This window comes from Mirounga leonina, unplaced genomic scaffold (assembly GCF_011800145.1).
Source record: "Mirounga leonina isolate KUSES-001 unplaced genomic scaffold, KU_Mleo_1.0 Mir_101799, whole genome shotgun sequence".
NCBI classification, from domain to species: domain Eukaryota; kingdom Metazoa; phylum Chordata; class Mammalia; order Carnivora; family Phocidae; genus Mirounga; species Mirounga leonina.
The window spans coordinates 2,540,247-2,558,000 of NW_023270210.1; positions in this window are offsets into that span (position 1 = coordinate 2,540,247).

The following is a 17,754-nucleotide window of genomic DNA, read 5'->3' on the forward strand; positions in this document are numbered from 1 at the left end:
TTCTCTTTGTGTTATTCCTCCCCAAAAACCATAACCCCAGTATCTTTATGACAAAATCATCAGAAGAATTTCAAGAGTGGCATCCTATAATATACCTGGCCAGTAGTCCTCAAAATTGTCAAAGTCATAAAAAATAAGGAATGCCTAAGAAACTGTTATAGTCAAGAGTATTGTAAGGAGGCATGATGACTAAATGTATTGTGGGATTCTGGATAGGATTCTGGAACAGAAAAAGATCATTAGATAAAAACTAAGGAAATCTTAAAGAAAAAACTAAGGAAATCTGAATAAAGTATGAATTTGTGTTATTAACATTATAACGATATTGGCTCATTAGTTGTGACAAATGTACCATGTGAATATAAGATGTTAATAAAGAGGAAACCAAGTATTGAGCATATGGAAACTCTTTATACTATCTTTGCAAATTTTTTGTAATTCTAAAACTATTCTAAAATAAAAAGCTTATTAACAAATGAATAAAAGGGAAAATTTAGCCAACTAGATAAAGGATATGTATGAAAAATCTACAGTAAACATCATACATGTATGAGGAAAAGTTGAAAGGTTTTAATTTGAAATTGGGAACTAGACAAGGATACCTGCTGTTACCATCTATTCAATATTTTGATAGAAATACTAGCCAATGCAGTAATGAAAAGCAAAAAAAAAAAAAAAAAGACATAGAGATCAGAAAAACAAGAAACAAAGCTTCCATGATTAACAGATGATTAGATTGCATGTGAAGAAAATTCAAAAGTACTAAAGTTAAACTATGCAGTCAATAAAAGTGTACATAAAGGTTGCTGGGTTTAATATCAATGTACAAAAAGTAAACTTTTTTCCTACAACAACAAACAGAGAAAAATGTAATTTGTAACCTCTCATACCAAAATATCAACTAACAAGAATAATTCTAGCCAAAGAATATCTAAGAACTTCATGGAAAAAAAATACAAAAATGCTATTTAGATAAATTAATGAAGAACTACACAAATACAAAATATAATATGATCATGGGTGTGAAGATTCAACAAGTTAGTTCTCCCTAAAATTAATCTATAGATTGACTGTAATTCTAATACAAAACCCCAAATCTGTGGGTGAATGTGTGTATTTATGTGTATGTGTGTATGAAACATGACACAATGATTCTAAAATTTAAACTGAGGTGCAGTAGGCCATAAATGGCCATGGCACTTTTGAGATAATAGCAGATAAGGGGAGTTACACTACTAGATATGTGAGAATTGTTAAAATGCTATAGTAATTAAGTTTGTGGTGGATGCAGGGGTTAACAAATAGACGAATGGAACTGAATAGAGCCCTGAAACAAAGATGCTTATTATAGGCCCTTGATTTATGAAAATGGTATAATTTCAGAGCAATGGGGAAAGGACAGTCTTTCAAATAAATGACAACAAAACAATTGGATATCCATATAGAAAACAAAATGCAATTGGAACCCTCCTGTCTACACAAAAGTCAATTACAGAGGAATTAAAAACCTCTATTTAAAATTGTTATTTTTTAAAATTTATTTTTATTAGTTTCAGAGGTAGAATTTAGTGATTCATCCATTGTGTACAACACTCAGTGCTCATTCCATCAAGTGCCCTCCTTAAAGCCCATCACCCAATTACCCCCCCATCTGCCCTCCAGCAACCCTCAGTTTGTTTCCTAGAGTTCAGATCTCTTATGGTTTGTCTCCCTCTCAATTTTCATCTTATTTTTCCTTCTTTTCCCCAATGTTCATCTATCTGTTTCTTAAATTGCACATATGAGTGAGATCATATGGCATTTGTCTTTCTCTGATTGACTTATTTCGCTCAGCATGATACTTTCTAGCTCTATCCATGGGGTTGTAAATGGCAAAATTTCATTCTTTTTGATGGCTGACTAATATTTCGCTATATAATATTCCTATACACACACACACCACCTCTTCTTTATTCATTCATCTGTAGATGGACATCTGGACTCTTTCCATACTTTAGCTATTGTGGACATTTTTGCTATAAACATTGTTATTATAAAAATATTCAACTGCACATATAAGTATACACAACAGTAAAATGATCCTTTATATTTCTATAATCTGGAGAGCCGGCAGTCCCGGTCAAGTAGGACATGGATAGTGCTGGAGAGGAAAAGACTAAAAGAGGCTGGGGATATTGGTCAAATCAGTAACAAAAAAGGTGGAGATTATATGAATTAGGGAGGAGGAACAAAAATGGTAGCCTCTTTTGCCCCTTTGTGGCCAACATTGATGGCTTTGCCACCTTCATGGGCCTTTGCTTTCAAAGAGCAGGACCTGGTACTTAGCAGTGGCTTGGGAGAAAGCTACCTGGGCCAATAATCTGTTTATTGGGCCTCCTACCAGACCAATCTTTCTCCTGATCTCTGGAGCTCTGGAGAGTATGTCTTGACACACTCATACATGTATGACTTGACAGTACAATTCCAGAGACTCATGGCAATGAGATGTTGGGCTGACTACAGACACCCTGAACCATCCCACTGGTCCTTTACTGACTTAGAGTCAGTGCCAGGTTGTTGACATGTGATGGGAGCAGAGTCCTCCCTCCCTCCCCACTTGGATTAGAGCTCTTGCTAGGGGGAAGGATTTGGACGCCTTGGCCCCACTACTTTTTTGCTCTGGTGAAGGTGACCTGCAGATCCTGTTGTCTTGTAGAAAACCCTTTCTGTAGACCCCCACTACTGGGGCTTGGGGGACTTAATGGAGTAATGGAAGGGTCTCGCTCCTCCCTGAGGTCAGGAGTACTCTAAGTGGGGAGAAGATAGGAATCATGTAATGATTCCACAGTGGTCAGGGAGCTAGTAAGAGCACCTCCCCTTCTACCACATGAACTACCACCAGTCTGGGCAGGATGTCATGGAAGTGTCTAACAAATCCCTCCACCATAAAAATAGGATTTGAAGCTCCTAATTGGAAAGGCTTCAGGCTCACAATCTTATTGTCTAAGAATGGCATTACCCATAAATAGGGCCATAAGGTTATTAGCTGAGGGGACCCCACAGGAGGAAGGAGTCCATTTTGATTATTTGATTCACCCATGGGGAGTTGCTACTCAGAAATGAGCCCATCCCGTGGCTGCTCTACACACCTTTTTTTTTTTTTCAGCTGCTCTCACTCTTGACAGGACTCACAGAAGAATTCAGAAATATTCAGAAATCCTGAGATCCCAAAAGAAGTTTACTTGTAGTTTTGTCAGAGATTTCAGATTTCAGTGGAGGCTTGAGTTATCTCCAGGTCTACTTTGCTCAGGACCAAGTCAGCCCAGAGTGGGTGAAAAGACAAATTGGAGTCCTGTCCATAGGGAAGGGGAGGGTACAACTTCCTCCAGAGGCCAGAAGGTTCTCCTGTAAGAATGGCAAACACTCGGTTGCAGGCTGCCCCTCCAAGAGCAGAGGCAGCAAGAGGATGTGTGTGTCTTGCACAGGTCCATGTGGGGAGAGCAGTGGGGACGGAGACTGGCACCACCTTCTGGTCTCCAGATGTCCAAAATTGGAAGGAGAAAGATGGTGGAGGAGTAGGAGACCTAAATTTCGTCTGGTCCCAGGAATTCAGCTAGATAGGGATCAAACATTCTGAACACCTATGAACTCAACAGGAGATCAAAGAAAAGAAGAGCAGAAACTCTCTGAACAGAAAAGCGACCACTTTCTGGAAGGTAGGATGTGAGGAGAAGTGCATCTGAGGCGATATTCGGGAAGATGGACCACGGGGGAAGGGAGCCTCTGTCGGCCACTACCAGCAAGTGATAGAGCAGCGGAGCATAAAATTGGAACTTTTAGAAGTCTGCTCCGCTGAGGGACATCACTCCAGTGGCTAAGCAGGGGGTGGAACCCTCGCTGGGACAGTGTGGTCTCAGGACCCTCGGGGTCACAGAAAGACCGGGGGTGCCTGAGTGCGGCAGAGTGCCCAGGTATTGGAGCAGGGAAGCCGGCCACAGAGACAGAGCCGAGGAGTGGGCTTTCAGCTCAGGGTTGCCATAGACCATGATCTGCGGCACAGTTGGGCCACTGCTCTTCCAGCAGGGACCCAACAAGCGGCAGATCCGGGGACACTCCCCTTCCTCCCCCGGGAGGAGTGGCACGGTAGCACACCGCATGGATCTGCTGGGTTTGGAGTCTCCACACGGGTTTGGGTGCCAACGATAGAAATCCTTGGTAACAGGCCGGGTGAGCATGGAGTGCGGCTGGAGACGGGGGAGACAGGAGTGATTGCTTTTCTCTTGGGGTGCACTGGGGAATGGGGCCCCGAGTTCTCGGCTCCTCTGGGGTGGAGATGGGGAGGCCACCATTTTCACTCTTGCCCTCCAAAGCTGTGCTGAAAGCTTGCAGGGAACAAAAGCTACGGAAACCAAACCCGAGCAGATTATTTAGCCTGGTCCCAGCAAGGGTGGGGCAATGCTGCCTCAGGCAAAGGCATCTGAGAACCACAGCAACAGGCTCCTCCCCCAGAAGATCAACAAGAACAGCCAGCCAAGACCAAGTTCACTGAACAATGAGAACGGCAGAACTCCAGTGCTAGGGGAATATAGCACATAGAATTTATGGCTTTTTTCCCCCCTGATTCTTTAGTCTCTCAAAGTTAATTTTTTTAAATTTTCTTTTTTTAAAATTTTTCTTTTTCCCTTTTTCAACCAACATCTTATCAACTGCTTTTTAAAAAATCTTTTTATTTTTCATCTTTAGAGTCATATTCTATCTCTTCATTGTAGTTATCTTTATTTTTGGTATACATATATGTTGTTCTCTCTTTAAAATTTTGGGATACAGTTTCTTCTAACAGACCAAAATATACCCTAAATCTTTAGTGTATGGCTTTGTTCTAGTCTCCTGCCTGATCACATTCTCTCCCCCCCTTTTTAAACTTTCTCTTCTTTCTTTCTTCAACCAATTTCTTATCTTATAAATTCCTTTTATAAAATCTTTTATAATTTTCATCTTTACAGTCATATTCCATCCCTTCATCGTATTTACCCTTATTTTTTACATATATAAGCTTTTCTTTCTTTAAAATTTTGGGAGGCAGTTTCTTCAACAGACCAAAATATGCCCAAAATCTAGTGTGTGACACTGATTTATTCACCAACCTGGTCATATTTGATCATATTCTTTTCTTTTTGTATCTTTTTCTTTTTCTTTCTTTCCCTTTCTTTTCCCCAGGTTTCAGGTCTCTTCTGATTTGTTTAGTGTCTATTTTTCTGGGGTCATTGTTACCCTGTTAATTTTGTTCTCTCATTCATCTATTCTCCTCTGGACAAAATGACAAGATGGAAAAATTGACCCCCCCCCAAAAAAAAGAACAAGAGGCAGTACCGACTGCCAGGGACCTAATCAATATGGACATTAGTAAGCTGTCGGAACTAGAGTTGAGAATGACAATTATAAAGATACTAGTTGGGCTTGAAAAAAGCATGGAATATAGTAGAGAAACCCTTTCTGGAGAAATAAAAGAACTAAAATCTAACCAAGTTGAAATAAAAAAAGGCTATGAATGAGGTGCAATAAAAAATGGAAGCTCTAACTGCTAGGATAAATGAGGCAGAAGAGAGAATTAGTGGTATAGAAGAGCAAATGATGGAAAATAAAGAAGCTGAGAAAAAGAGAGATAAACAACTACTGGATCACGAGGGCAGAATTCAAGAGATAAGTGATACCGTAAGATGAAACAACATTAGAATAATTGGGATCCCAGAAGAAGAAGAAAGAGAGAGAAGGGCAGAAGGTATATTGGAGCAAATTATAGCAGAGAACTTCCCTAATTTGGGGGACGAAACAGGCATCAAAACCCAGGAGGCACAGAAAACCCCCCTCAAAATCAATAAAAATAGGTCTACACCCCAACATCTAGTAGTAAAATGTATGAGTCTCAGAGACAAAGAGAAAATCCTGAAAGCAGCTCAGAATAAGAGATCTGTAACCTACAAGGGTAGAAACATTAGATTGGCAACAGACCTATCCACAGAGACCTGGCAGACCAGAAAGGACTGGCAGGATATATTCAGAGCACTAAATGAGAAAAATATGCAGCCAAGAATACTAGATCCAGCTAGGCTGTCATTGAAAATAGAAGGGGAGATAAAAAGCTTCCAGGACAAACAAAAACTAAAGGAATTTACAAACACAAAACCAGCCCTACAAGAAATATTGAAAGGGGTCCTCTAAGCAAAGAGAGAGCCTAAAAATAACATAGACCAGAAAGGAACACAGACAATATAGAGTAACAGTCACCTTACAGGCAATACAATGGCACTAAATTCCTATCTTTCAATAGTTACCCTGAATGTAAATGGGCTAAATGCCCTAATCAAAAGACACAGGGTATCAGATCGGATAAAAAAAAAAAACAAGACCATCGATATGCTGTCAGCAAGAGACTCATTTTAGACCCAAAGACACGCCCAGATTGAAAGTGAGGGTGTGGAAAACCATTTACCATGCTAATGGACACCAAAAGAAAGCTGGGGTGGCAATCCTTGTATCAGACAAATTAGATTTCAAACAAAAGATTATAATAAGAGATGAGGAAGGACACTATATCCTACTTAAAGGGTCTATTCAACAAGAAGATCTAGCAATTGTAAATATCTATGCCCCTAACATGGGAGCAGCCAATTATATAAGCCAATTAATAACAAAATCAAAGAAACACATCAACAACAATACAATAATAGTAGGGGACTTTAACACCCCCCTCACTGAAATGGACAGATCATTTGAGCAAAAGATCAGCAAGGAAATAAAGACTTTAAATGACACACTGGACCAAATGGACTTCACAGATATATTCAGAACATTCCATCCCAAAGCAACAGAATACACATTCTTCTCTAGTGCCCATGGAACATTCTCCAGAATAGACCACATCCTAGGTCACAAAACAGGTCTCAACTGGTACCAAAAGATTGGGATCATTCCCTGCCTATTTTCAGACCACAAGGCTTTGAAACTAGAATTCAATCACAAGAGGAAAGTCAGAAAGAACTCAAATACATGGAGGCTAAAGAGCATCCTACTGAAGAATGCATGCGTCAACCAGGAAATTAAAGAAGATTTAAAAAAAATTCACGGAAACAATGAAAATGAAAACACAACTATTCAAAATCTTTGGGATGCAGCAAAGGCAGTCCTAAGAGGAAAGTATATAGCAATACAAGCCTTTCTCAAGAAACAAGAAAGGTCTCAAGTACACAACTGAACCCTACACCTAAAGGAGCTGGAGAAAGAACAGCAAATAAAGCCTAAACTCAGCAGGAGAAGAGAAATAATAAAGATCAGAGCAGAAATCAATGAAATAGAAACCAAAAGAACAGTAGAATAGATCAACGAAACTAGGAGTTGGTTCTTTGAAAGAATTAATAAGATTGATAACCCCCTGCCCAGACTTATCAAAAAGAAAGGAGAAATGACCCCAATAAATAAAATCATGAATGAAAGAGGAGAGATCACAACCAACACCAAAGAAATACAAACAGGTATAAGAACATATTACGAGCAACTCTATGCCAGCAAATTAGATAATCTGGAAGAAATGGATGCATTCCTAGAGGTGTATCAACTACCAAAACTGAACCAGGAAGAAATAGAAAACCTGAACAGACCTATAACCACTAAGGAAATTGAAGCAGTCATCAAAAATCTCCCAACAAACAAGAGCTCAGGGCCAGATGGCTTCCCAGGGGAATTCTACCAAACATTTCAAGAAGAATTAATACATATTCTTCTGAAACTGTCCTAAAAAATAGAAATGGAAGGAAAACTTCCAAATTCATTTTATGAGGCCAGCATTACCTTGATCCCAAAATCAGACAAAGATGCTATCAAAAAGGACAATTACAGACCAATATCCCTGATGAACATGGATGCAAAAAATTCTCACCAAAATACTAGCCAATAGGATCCAACAGTACATTAAAAGGATTATTCACCACGACCAAGTGGGATTTATCCCTGGGCTGCAAGTTTGGTTCAACATCCACAAATCAATCAATGTGATACAATACATTAATAAAAGGAAGAACAAGAACCGTATGATCCTCTCAATAGATGCAGAAAAAGTTTCTGACAAAGTACAGCATCCTTTCTTGATCAAAACTCTTCAGAGTATAGGCATAGAGGGTACATACCTCAATATCATAAAAGCCATCTATGAAAAACCCACAGCGAATATCATTCTCAATGGGGAAAAGCTGAGAGCTTTCCCCTTAAGGTCAGGAACACAGCAGGGATGTCCACTATCACCGCTGCTATTCAACATAGTACTAGAAGTCCTAGCCACAGCAATCAGACAACAAAAAGAAATCAAAGGCATCCAAATTGGCAAAGAAGTAGTCAAACTCTCACTCTTTGCAGATGATATGATACTTTATGTAGAAAACCCAAAGACTCCACCCCAAAACTGCCAGAACTCATACAGGAATTCAGTAAAGTGGCAGGATATAAAATCAATGCACAGAAATCAGTGGCATTTCTATACACCAACAACAAGACAGAAGAAAGAGAAATCAAGGAGTTGATCCCATTTACAATTGCACCCAAAACCTAGGAATTAATCTAACCAAAGAGGCAAAGAATCTGTACTCAGAAAACTATAAAATACTCATGAAAGAAATTGAGGAAGACACAAAGAAATGGAAAAATGTTCCATGCTCATGGATTGGAAGAACAAATATTGTGAAGATGTCAATGCTACCTAGAGCAATCTACACATTTAATGCAATCCCTATCAAAATACCATCCACTTTTTTCAAAGAAATGGAACAAATAATCCTAAAATTTGTATGGAACCAGAAAAGACCCTGCATAGCCAGAGGAATGTTGAAAAAGAAAAGCAAAGCGGGCAGTATCACAATTCCAGACTTCAAGCTCTATTACAAAGCTGTCATCATCAAGACAGTATGGTACTGGCACAAAAACAAGCACATAGATCAATGGGACAGAATAGAGAGCCCAGAAATGGACCCTCAACTCTATGGCCAACTCATCTTTGACAAAGCAGAAAAGAATGTCCAATGGAAAAAAGACAGTCTCTTCAACAAATGGTGTTGGGAAAATTGGACAGCCACATGCAGAAGACTGAAACTGGACCATTTCCTTACACCACACACAAAAACAGACTCCAAATGGTTGAAAGACCTCAACGTGAGACAGGAGTCCATCAAAATCCTAAAGGAGAACACAGGCAGCAACCTCTTCGACCTCAGCCGCAGCAACTTCTTCCTAGAAACATCACCAAAGGCGAGGGCAAAAATGAACTATTGGGACTTCATCAAGATAAAATGCTTTTGCACAGCAAAGGAAACAGTCAACAAAACCAAAAGACAACCGACAGAATGGGAGAAGATATTTGCAAATGACATATCAGATAAAGGGCTAGTATCCAAAATCTATAGAGAACTTATCAGACTCAACACCCAAACAACAAATAATCCAATCAAGAAATGGGCAGAAGACATGAACAGGTATTTCTGCAAAGAAGACGTCCAAATGGCCAACAGACACATGAAAAAGTGCTCAATATCGCTCGGCATCAGGGAAATCCAAATCAAAACCTCAATGAGATATCACCTCACACCAGTCAGAATGGCTAAAATTAACAAGTCAGGAAACGACAGATGTTGGCGGGGATGTGGAGAAAAGGGAACCCTCCTACACTGTTAGTGGGAATGGAAGCTGGTACAGCCACTCTGGATAATAGTATGGATGTTCCTCAAAAAGTTGAAAATAGAGCTACCCTATGACCCAGCAATTGCACTACTGGGTATTTACCCCAAAGATACAAATGTAGTGAATTGAAGGGGTATGCGCACCCCGATGTTTATAGCAACAATGTCCACAATAGCCAAACTATGGAAAGAGCCAAGATGTCCATCGACAGATGAATGGATAAAGAAGAGGTGGTATATATATACAATGGAATATTATGCAGCCATCAAAAGGAATGAGATCTTGCCATTTGCAACGACGTGGATGGAACTGGAGGGTATTATGCTGAGCGAAATAAGTCAAACAGAGAAAGACATGTATCAAATGACCTCACTGATATGAAGAATTCTTAATCTCAGGAAACAAACTGAGGGTTGCTGGAGTGGTGGGGGGTGGGAGGGATGTGGTGGCTAGGTGATAGACATTGGGGAGGGTATGTGCTATGGTGAGCGCTGTGAATTGTGTAACACCAATGAATCACAGACCTGTACCTCTGAAACAAAGAATACAGTACATGTTAAAAAAAAAAAGAAGATAGTAGGAAAGGAAAAATGAAAGGGGGAAATCAGAGGGGGAGATGAACCATGAGAGACTATGGACTCTGAAAAACAAACTGAGGGTTCTAGAAGGGAGGGGGGTGAGGGGATGGGTTACCCCACTGATGGGTATTAAGGAGGGCACGTATTGAATGGAGCAGTGGGTCTTATATGCAAAGAATGAATCATGGAACACTACATCAAAAACTAATGATGTAATGTATGGTGATTAACATAATATAATAAAATTAAATTAAAAAAAAGATGTCCAAAATTATAAAAAAAAAGAATGGCAAACACTCTCTCTGATGATTGGCAATATTTTGGAATTTTAATATATTTTGCTGGTTCATGTGTCAAAGTTAAAGATGAGAAAACTACTACAAAGGAGGGCATAGGTACCTCTGAGCGGTGAGAAGAGCAAGTAATATCCCTGCAAAGATCAAGGGAAACTCCCAATGGTTGTCATTAGTACTTCTCAGTGATATGTGGTTCACCTCTCCTGGGTACATAGCAAACTAAATGTCCTGGCTATTCATAGTTATGTCGGGGTATAATCTCTAGTTAATGAGTTGTGAGTACATGTGTATCCTTTTTGAATGTAGCATTTAATCACTAGTGTGAGACCCCACCCCCAACTTTCCCTTCCTTCCACTACAAAGATTGGAGAAGCACATGCCAGTGATGCCTCTGTCAGCTTGTCCTCGAGTGGCTACCATGAGCAGAAGTTCCCCTGATGATGTGCATTGGACACACAATATGAGATGGAAGTACAGATATTTTGGGCTTAAGTTACTGGGATTTTGGGATTGTTATTACAAGCAGCACTCACCTAACCTTTCCGCATGGATTATCCTATAACTAGACATTACATGGCTAGCCATTCTCTGGTGGTGTGATGGGGTGGAGTCCCTTCTACTCACTGACTCATTGGACAGGAAGGTGGGGGTCTCACTTCCCTTAGCAAAGTATCCACATATTCCTCTATGTAGAGAGTGCCAGGATGGAGACTCTCCTGGAGCCCTGGTCTATGCCAAACCACAAACAGAGGGTCTTTGGTGAGGTGCAAAATTGTATGCTGAAAGAAGTATACCAACATTAGTAATAGTAAAATGTGTTTGTATTGTGGCCATGGAGGTGTGCCACTCAGATGTTTAGCAAGAGAATCTATTTTAGGGGGGCATAGTTACTTGCCATCCTCAGCTGCATTTGCAAGAAGGCTGCACTTCTCCTGGGCTGTTCCCATCCAATGATAAAGCATGGTAGATATAATAGTGCTGGCCTGTTTCAGCCTAAGTAGTACCAGAGGACTCAATGACCTGAGCAAATAGCTCAGACCCCCATACCACCCACTACAGTTGCACCTATAACGATATGGGATTCCTCTAGGCCCTGGCTGGTTTAAGCATGGGCTGGTTTAGTATGTGGGTGTAAGCTGAAAATGGATGGCACTTGGGGGTGGTCTTGAAAGAGTGGGAAGGGAAAATCTTAATGGGCAGAGCTTTGAGCAGAGCACCAGGCCTAGGGTAAGAATGGGATGGGAAAGGAGAGGACTGGAAGAGGCCCCCAAATGAACAGGGTCTTGCCCAAGGGCACACAGAGTATTCTAGACAGAAGGGGGACTGGAGTCCACTATCTCCAATAAATTTTTAACCTCTGTCCCCCCATGCGATATTAAAGGGAGACTTTCTAAGAGGCTGATTTGGTTTTTCTTAAAAAATTTTATTTATTTATTTGAGAGAGAGAGAGGCAGAGGGAGAGGGAGAAGCAGACTCCCTGCTGAGCAGGGACTTCCCCCCTCCCCCGCCCCACCTGCCCCACCTGCCCCACGGCTCGATCCCAAGACCCTGAGATCATGATCTGAGCTGAAGGCAGACACTTAATGACTGAGCCACCCAGGTGCCCCTAAGAAACTGATTTGTAATTGAAATAGAGAAATCTAGAGTCAAGGATGCTGAACTGCATTCTGTTGCAGCAAATCTTAGGTTGGCCATGGGAAGAGTTCATGTTCAAATTCTGGCACTTGCACATTGGGGGTAGTTTCTGAGCTGCTTTCAGACCATTGGACAGGAATGCATTTAAATCTCATGATAAATAGTTTCTTATCCCCTATTACTTTTAAAAATATCAGTATAAAATGCACTTAAGGTTATTAAAAAATAAAACAAATCTGCTTCAGTTCTGTGTTCCTTGCTAATTCTCTTGAGATTCTGGTCCGGAGGCAAGCTTAGGAGAGACTTGGACTGGGTAAGCAGTACCAGGGCAGTACCAAGGGGCCCCTGGGAGGCCCTGCTAGGGATTAGAGGAAGCTGAGCCAACATGGGAAGCTGGGAAGACAGGCCTTGCCGAAAGCCTAGAGAGATTGTGGCAAGGGCTCTTTTACCCTAAGGGAAGCTGTAAAGGGAGAGGGAGGCCATATCCCCCTTCTTCCACCCTATCCCTTAAGGTAGTTGTATGATCAGTGGGCGGCAAGTGACAGTAGAACCATTCAAGGGCAGCAAGCTCCACTTGGGGTCGCTGGCCACCTTCAAAGCCTGACTTATAAAAAAGTATACAAAACCTGACTTGTGGCAAGAACTTAGGCCCAGAACTCAGTAGCTAACAGTAGGCTCCAGGTGTGCTGTGAAAACTCTTTCTTACCTCCACATGCATTTTCTCCTGTGTGTACCTGTAACAACACCAGGCCCCTCCCACCATGGGCAGATCAGCAAAGCAGGGTGTGAAGGCACTGCTCTCCTGGCTTGTTTGGGCACAAAAGGGACCACAGAGGAGGAGCTATCAGGTTAGGGTTCCTGTTGTAACTCCAAGGTTTTCATCAAAAGGTGGTTGAAGGTGGATGCACCAGCAGCACGCTACCTACACTTGTGAGCTCATTGGCCAGCCAGGGGCCTCAACCCCAAGCTCTAACAATGTTCAGGACTCTACAAAGTTTTTAAAACCTGAGCATGCCCTCTTTGCACCCCCATAGGGCTTTCTTGCTCTCTATTCTGTACATCCACATTGGCAAAAGAGATTTTTTTAATGTTCTTAATAAAGATCCCCCTGCCAATGGAAATAAATGTTCACTTGTTTTACAATTTCTGTTTTATTTATTTATTTATTATTTATTGACTTTTATTTTCTATTATGTTCAGTTAGCCAGCATATAGTACCTCATTAGTTTTGAGGTAGTGTTCAACGGTTCACTAGTTGCGTGTAACACCCAGGGCTCATCAAAACACGTGCCTTTTGTTTTAAATGATTAAATGATTAAAATAGCTTGTGTGAAAGTGTAAAGTAATTTCAGTTGTATATTACTACTTCCACTCTGCTTGAAAACCATGGAGTCAAATATCTTAGGGCATGAGTAGGTCAATGTGCAAAGCCTTGGGGAGGCTAAGGTGAACAGTGGAAACCAGAGGCTTCCTGGGCCCAGGTGGAACTCCTTTCCAATCAGACAGAGAGGAAACACAACAACCGGTAAGTGTATTTGCCATTATATATATTTATTTTCTCCTTTTGACTATTTATAAACCTTTATTTCAGCATATTTTTCAGAAGCATAATTTTATGTTTCTTCTTGTTTTCCTTCTTTGAAGTCCAGCCTGGTCAAGGTCTTTTTCATGCAAAAATGTACATCTAATGAAGACAAAGAGGGAACTGGGTCATCTTGGGGGGGGGTCTCTGCTGTTCTGCACCCTTCTGCAGGTCAGGCCAATAAGACACGTGGGTCTTGGTCCTCCTCCTCTCTTGGTTTCCTTAAAGACCTCCATGTTTGTGGTGTTACTGTATTTCATCTGCCTCAGAATGGCACGGCTTTGCCTATCTGAAGAATTCTCTGGCACTGTCCAAAGTCAGGCACCACAGCCAGTCTCACTACACTCGGGCACCTTCAGTTCTGCTGACGACTCCTGACCCCAGGGATACAGTCCGGCAAGATATAGTGGGTGCAAAGTCTCACACATGTTGAATTAACAGAGGTGGCCCTGACCAACTGGGCCTATTTTATAATTGAAATATACCAGAGAGACACTGTAACACCCTCCCCCCTCCCTACCCTGAAAACCCAACACTGATAATAGAGATTTCATATTGATCACAGGACACTACACAACAAACACAAACACACTGCACTTTCAGTAGGACAAGTCACAATTTCCTTTGATGCTCATTACCACGGCAAGGCACCATGCAGGTTGATAGCTTAGCAAATGCATTCATTAGTTAATAGCTCAAAGGGTTAGTTCTTTTATGTACAGAATAAAGAAACCTCATTAGGAATGGCCACAGTCTCAGAAAGCTCAGTTCTAAATATGCAAAGACATTACAGCCTTGCTATTAACAAGATGACACAGACTGTAAGAATACATTTTAGAAGCTCCAGTAAGACCCAACAGATCATCCGTTATCTCTGTAAAGGCCCAGGTCCTTAGAACAAAATGCCGCTCTGAAGAGACAGAGGGTAGCCTTCCTGTGGTAGTGGTGGAGAAGGAATTCTAGGGGGAAAGTTAATGGGATGGCCCATGTGAGGAAGAGGAAAGATAGGTAGAAAAGTGAAGTGAGGGTTGCTCCATCCCGGACTCAACGAGATCCTTCCTTCTGCCCGAGCTCCAAATTATCTCACCACAAGCACTCTCTGATTGGCTGGGGCTGAGAAAGTCTCTGTGGGCTGAACCCTATTAGTGCCCTGCCAGATGCTCTGCATTTCCAGAGTTATTTGGTGCGAGTGAGGAGTGGGACGGGATGTAGGCAGCTAGCTGAGGATGGGGCTCCATAATGACGCTGACAACAGAACACACAGAACACAACAAGGGGAGATCTGGCAATTTTCAGGCTAAAACAACCAAGTCCACGACAAACTCAGAAGGTTCAAATTTCAGCAAAGCTGTCATTGCCAAACCTCCACCTCACCTTGACACATAACCTCACACAGTGTGAGTTGCAGTCGAGTTCAACTGCTCTCATTGCAGCACTTTAGGGCAAGATGTTCTTTTTAAGATATAAATATTTTTATCTAGCTACATGGATCTACAGAGATATTTACAACTGGCCTCTCTGCCCCTCTTCTGTGCTTGAACCTTCCTGTGCTTTGCTGTGAGACACATCTTCAAACTTACTTTCTGGTCCCCACTGCTCCAGTCTCTTTGTATGACATCACCCCAAGTAAACCGCTCATTTCCCACGGGGCTCAAAAGCCCCCCAGGGTTCTGGAAACCCAAATCCCAATCAATCAACCAATGTTCAGGCTCCAGGAAGCAAGTCTTTCAATAGTCATGATGGGAGCCTCAGATGTGGGGGTCATTTCTCTCCTCCCAACCTGGATCTTTCTGTGAGAGGTGTCCACAAAGAGAGAGGCAATCTTAGATATTCCAGTGGCAACTTTTTTTATTTTTAGCTGTTTTAAAAGTTTGTGTGTGTGCATGCACACGAATATGAGGGTAATCGTGTGTGACTGTGCATGTGAATATATATGTGGCTGTGAGCGTGCATGTGTTTGTGCATACCTCTGGTGCTGAGCGTGAGTGCCCACATGTGTGTACATGTATGCGTGACTGTGTGGGTCTCTGTGGGCGTGTATGTGTAGGAGGCTATATGTGTATGCTGTGTGTATGGAAAAGAAGAGAGATGGCAAACTGGGCTGATCTAGGTAGTCACACCCTGGGGCTCCTTTGCCCCTCTCTCCTTGGTCAATCCTCTCACCCCTCTGATGATCCCTTTCCCTGGAGTGGGTGGGAGGAGGGAGTTCTGGACTCCAAATCCAAGGCCATCCCAAGATGCAGGATGGGTTACTACAGTGCTCCTGCCCCCGAAAGGGCCCACCCCCACTGTCCATGCCTGCAGCCCTCTCCCAAACACCTTTGGTTCTCTGCATCCAGTGCTGCAGTTGATACCCTGGGCTATTTCCTCACATCACCCACATGCTTTTGGCTGCCTTCAGCCCCCACACGTGTCGGGCTTACAATGTGATTGCAATAAGGGGATGAGTTACAAAGGCTATACACAAGTCCCTCTCTAGTTCTTTAGCTTTCCCCACCCATTGTCTACATCATATATCTGTTCTTAATGCATCTTCAAGGCACCCCCCCCCCCGACACACACCCAAACCCTGCCTTTGTTACTCAAACATGTCGTTTCAGGACAAAGCAAAATGCTCTACACTCCCAGCTTATCCCATGTTTGAGCACTTCCTATCTCAAGGCACTAAACTGTCACTTCCTGGGACTACATTCACTTCTCCTGTGTCTTCTGTCCAGGAGACAGCACAGATGGGTGGAGGAAGGAGGAGAAGAGTGATTGGGGACCGGGAGACACTGCCCCCTGGAACAGGGAATTGGAAAGAAACAGTCAGTTAACCAGCCCGGCCAAATATGGCCGCCCACTTAGGTGAGAACAGGCCAAAGGAATTCAGGTGGTTCTAGAAGAGCCACCAACAGGAAATACATATGCTTTTGGGTGGATTTCCTTTCACACTCATTCAAATCAGATGAATAAACATGGGTGTGCACATATGCTCTCATACACACATAGCATATACCCACGTGCATACACACAGGCACACACACTCTTTCCCAGGGGTGTGCATACACAAACACGCATCCACACGTTGTTATATATACACTCTTATACACACCGATATAGATTTACATCGATATCCATAGAGCTGTACAGCTTCTCAAAACGGTTGTATGTACATACAGAATTACTCAGCTATACACAGAAACACAAACACAGAAACACAGTTAAAAGGGTAGGTGGCTGAGGGGCTGCAGGAGAGGCTGCCTAGGCAGGAAGGAGAAACATAGGCCGAGTGCTTGGCAAGTCTTGTTCCCCCATGGCCTCCATTAAAGAGGTGGAGCTGCTAGGAAAGCTGGAGTGCAGGCTACTTTCTATTTCCCTTCGTGGCCCCACTGGGTGGGCAGTACCCACGTTCCATGTGCTTGGTTCACACTCACTGGCTGGTCACTGGCCACTTCCTGCAGAGATGTTCCAGGTGCTATGTAATGAGGTCTGGGGCCTGGCAAAGAAGCAGAACCTGATGGAGCACCCCCATTTGTAAAGAGGGGAGGAGGAAGGGGAGCACTTTAGTTGAGAGAGTTAAGAGGATAAGAAGAAAGAAGAGCAAGTGGAGTGGCTCTACCACTTACTACCTTACTACTTCTACCACTTACCGTCCTTAGGCATGATACATAAGCTCCATTTTTTCCCCTTGGAACACTGGGGACAATGTGCTTTGCCTTCCCTGGCTTACTGGGCTCCTGTGAGGGCATAACAATGTGATGGGTCAGTGAGCTTGCTGACATTTGCTATGCACTAGACACACAGGGTTACTATAGAGATTCACAATTGTTCGTCTGCTGTTCTAGACCAGGTGATGAAATAGCAAGTCAGAAATTTCCTGACCCTCGTCTTCATTCAGCAAGTGCTTGCTCTGTCACTAGTGATCAAGTCAGCATCTGACCTAGACAGACGTACCCAGTACCCAGTCTGTATTATCAAGAAT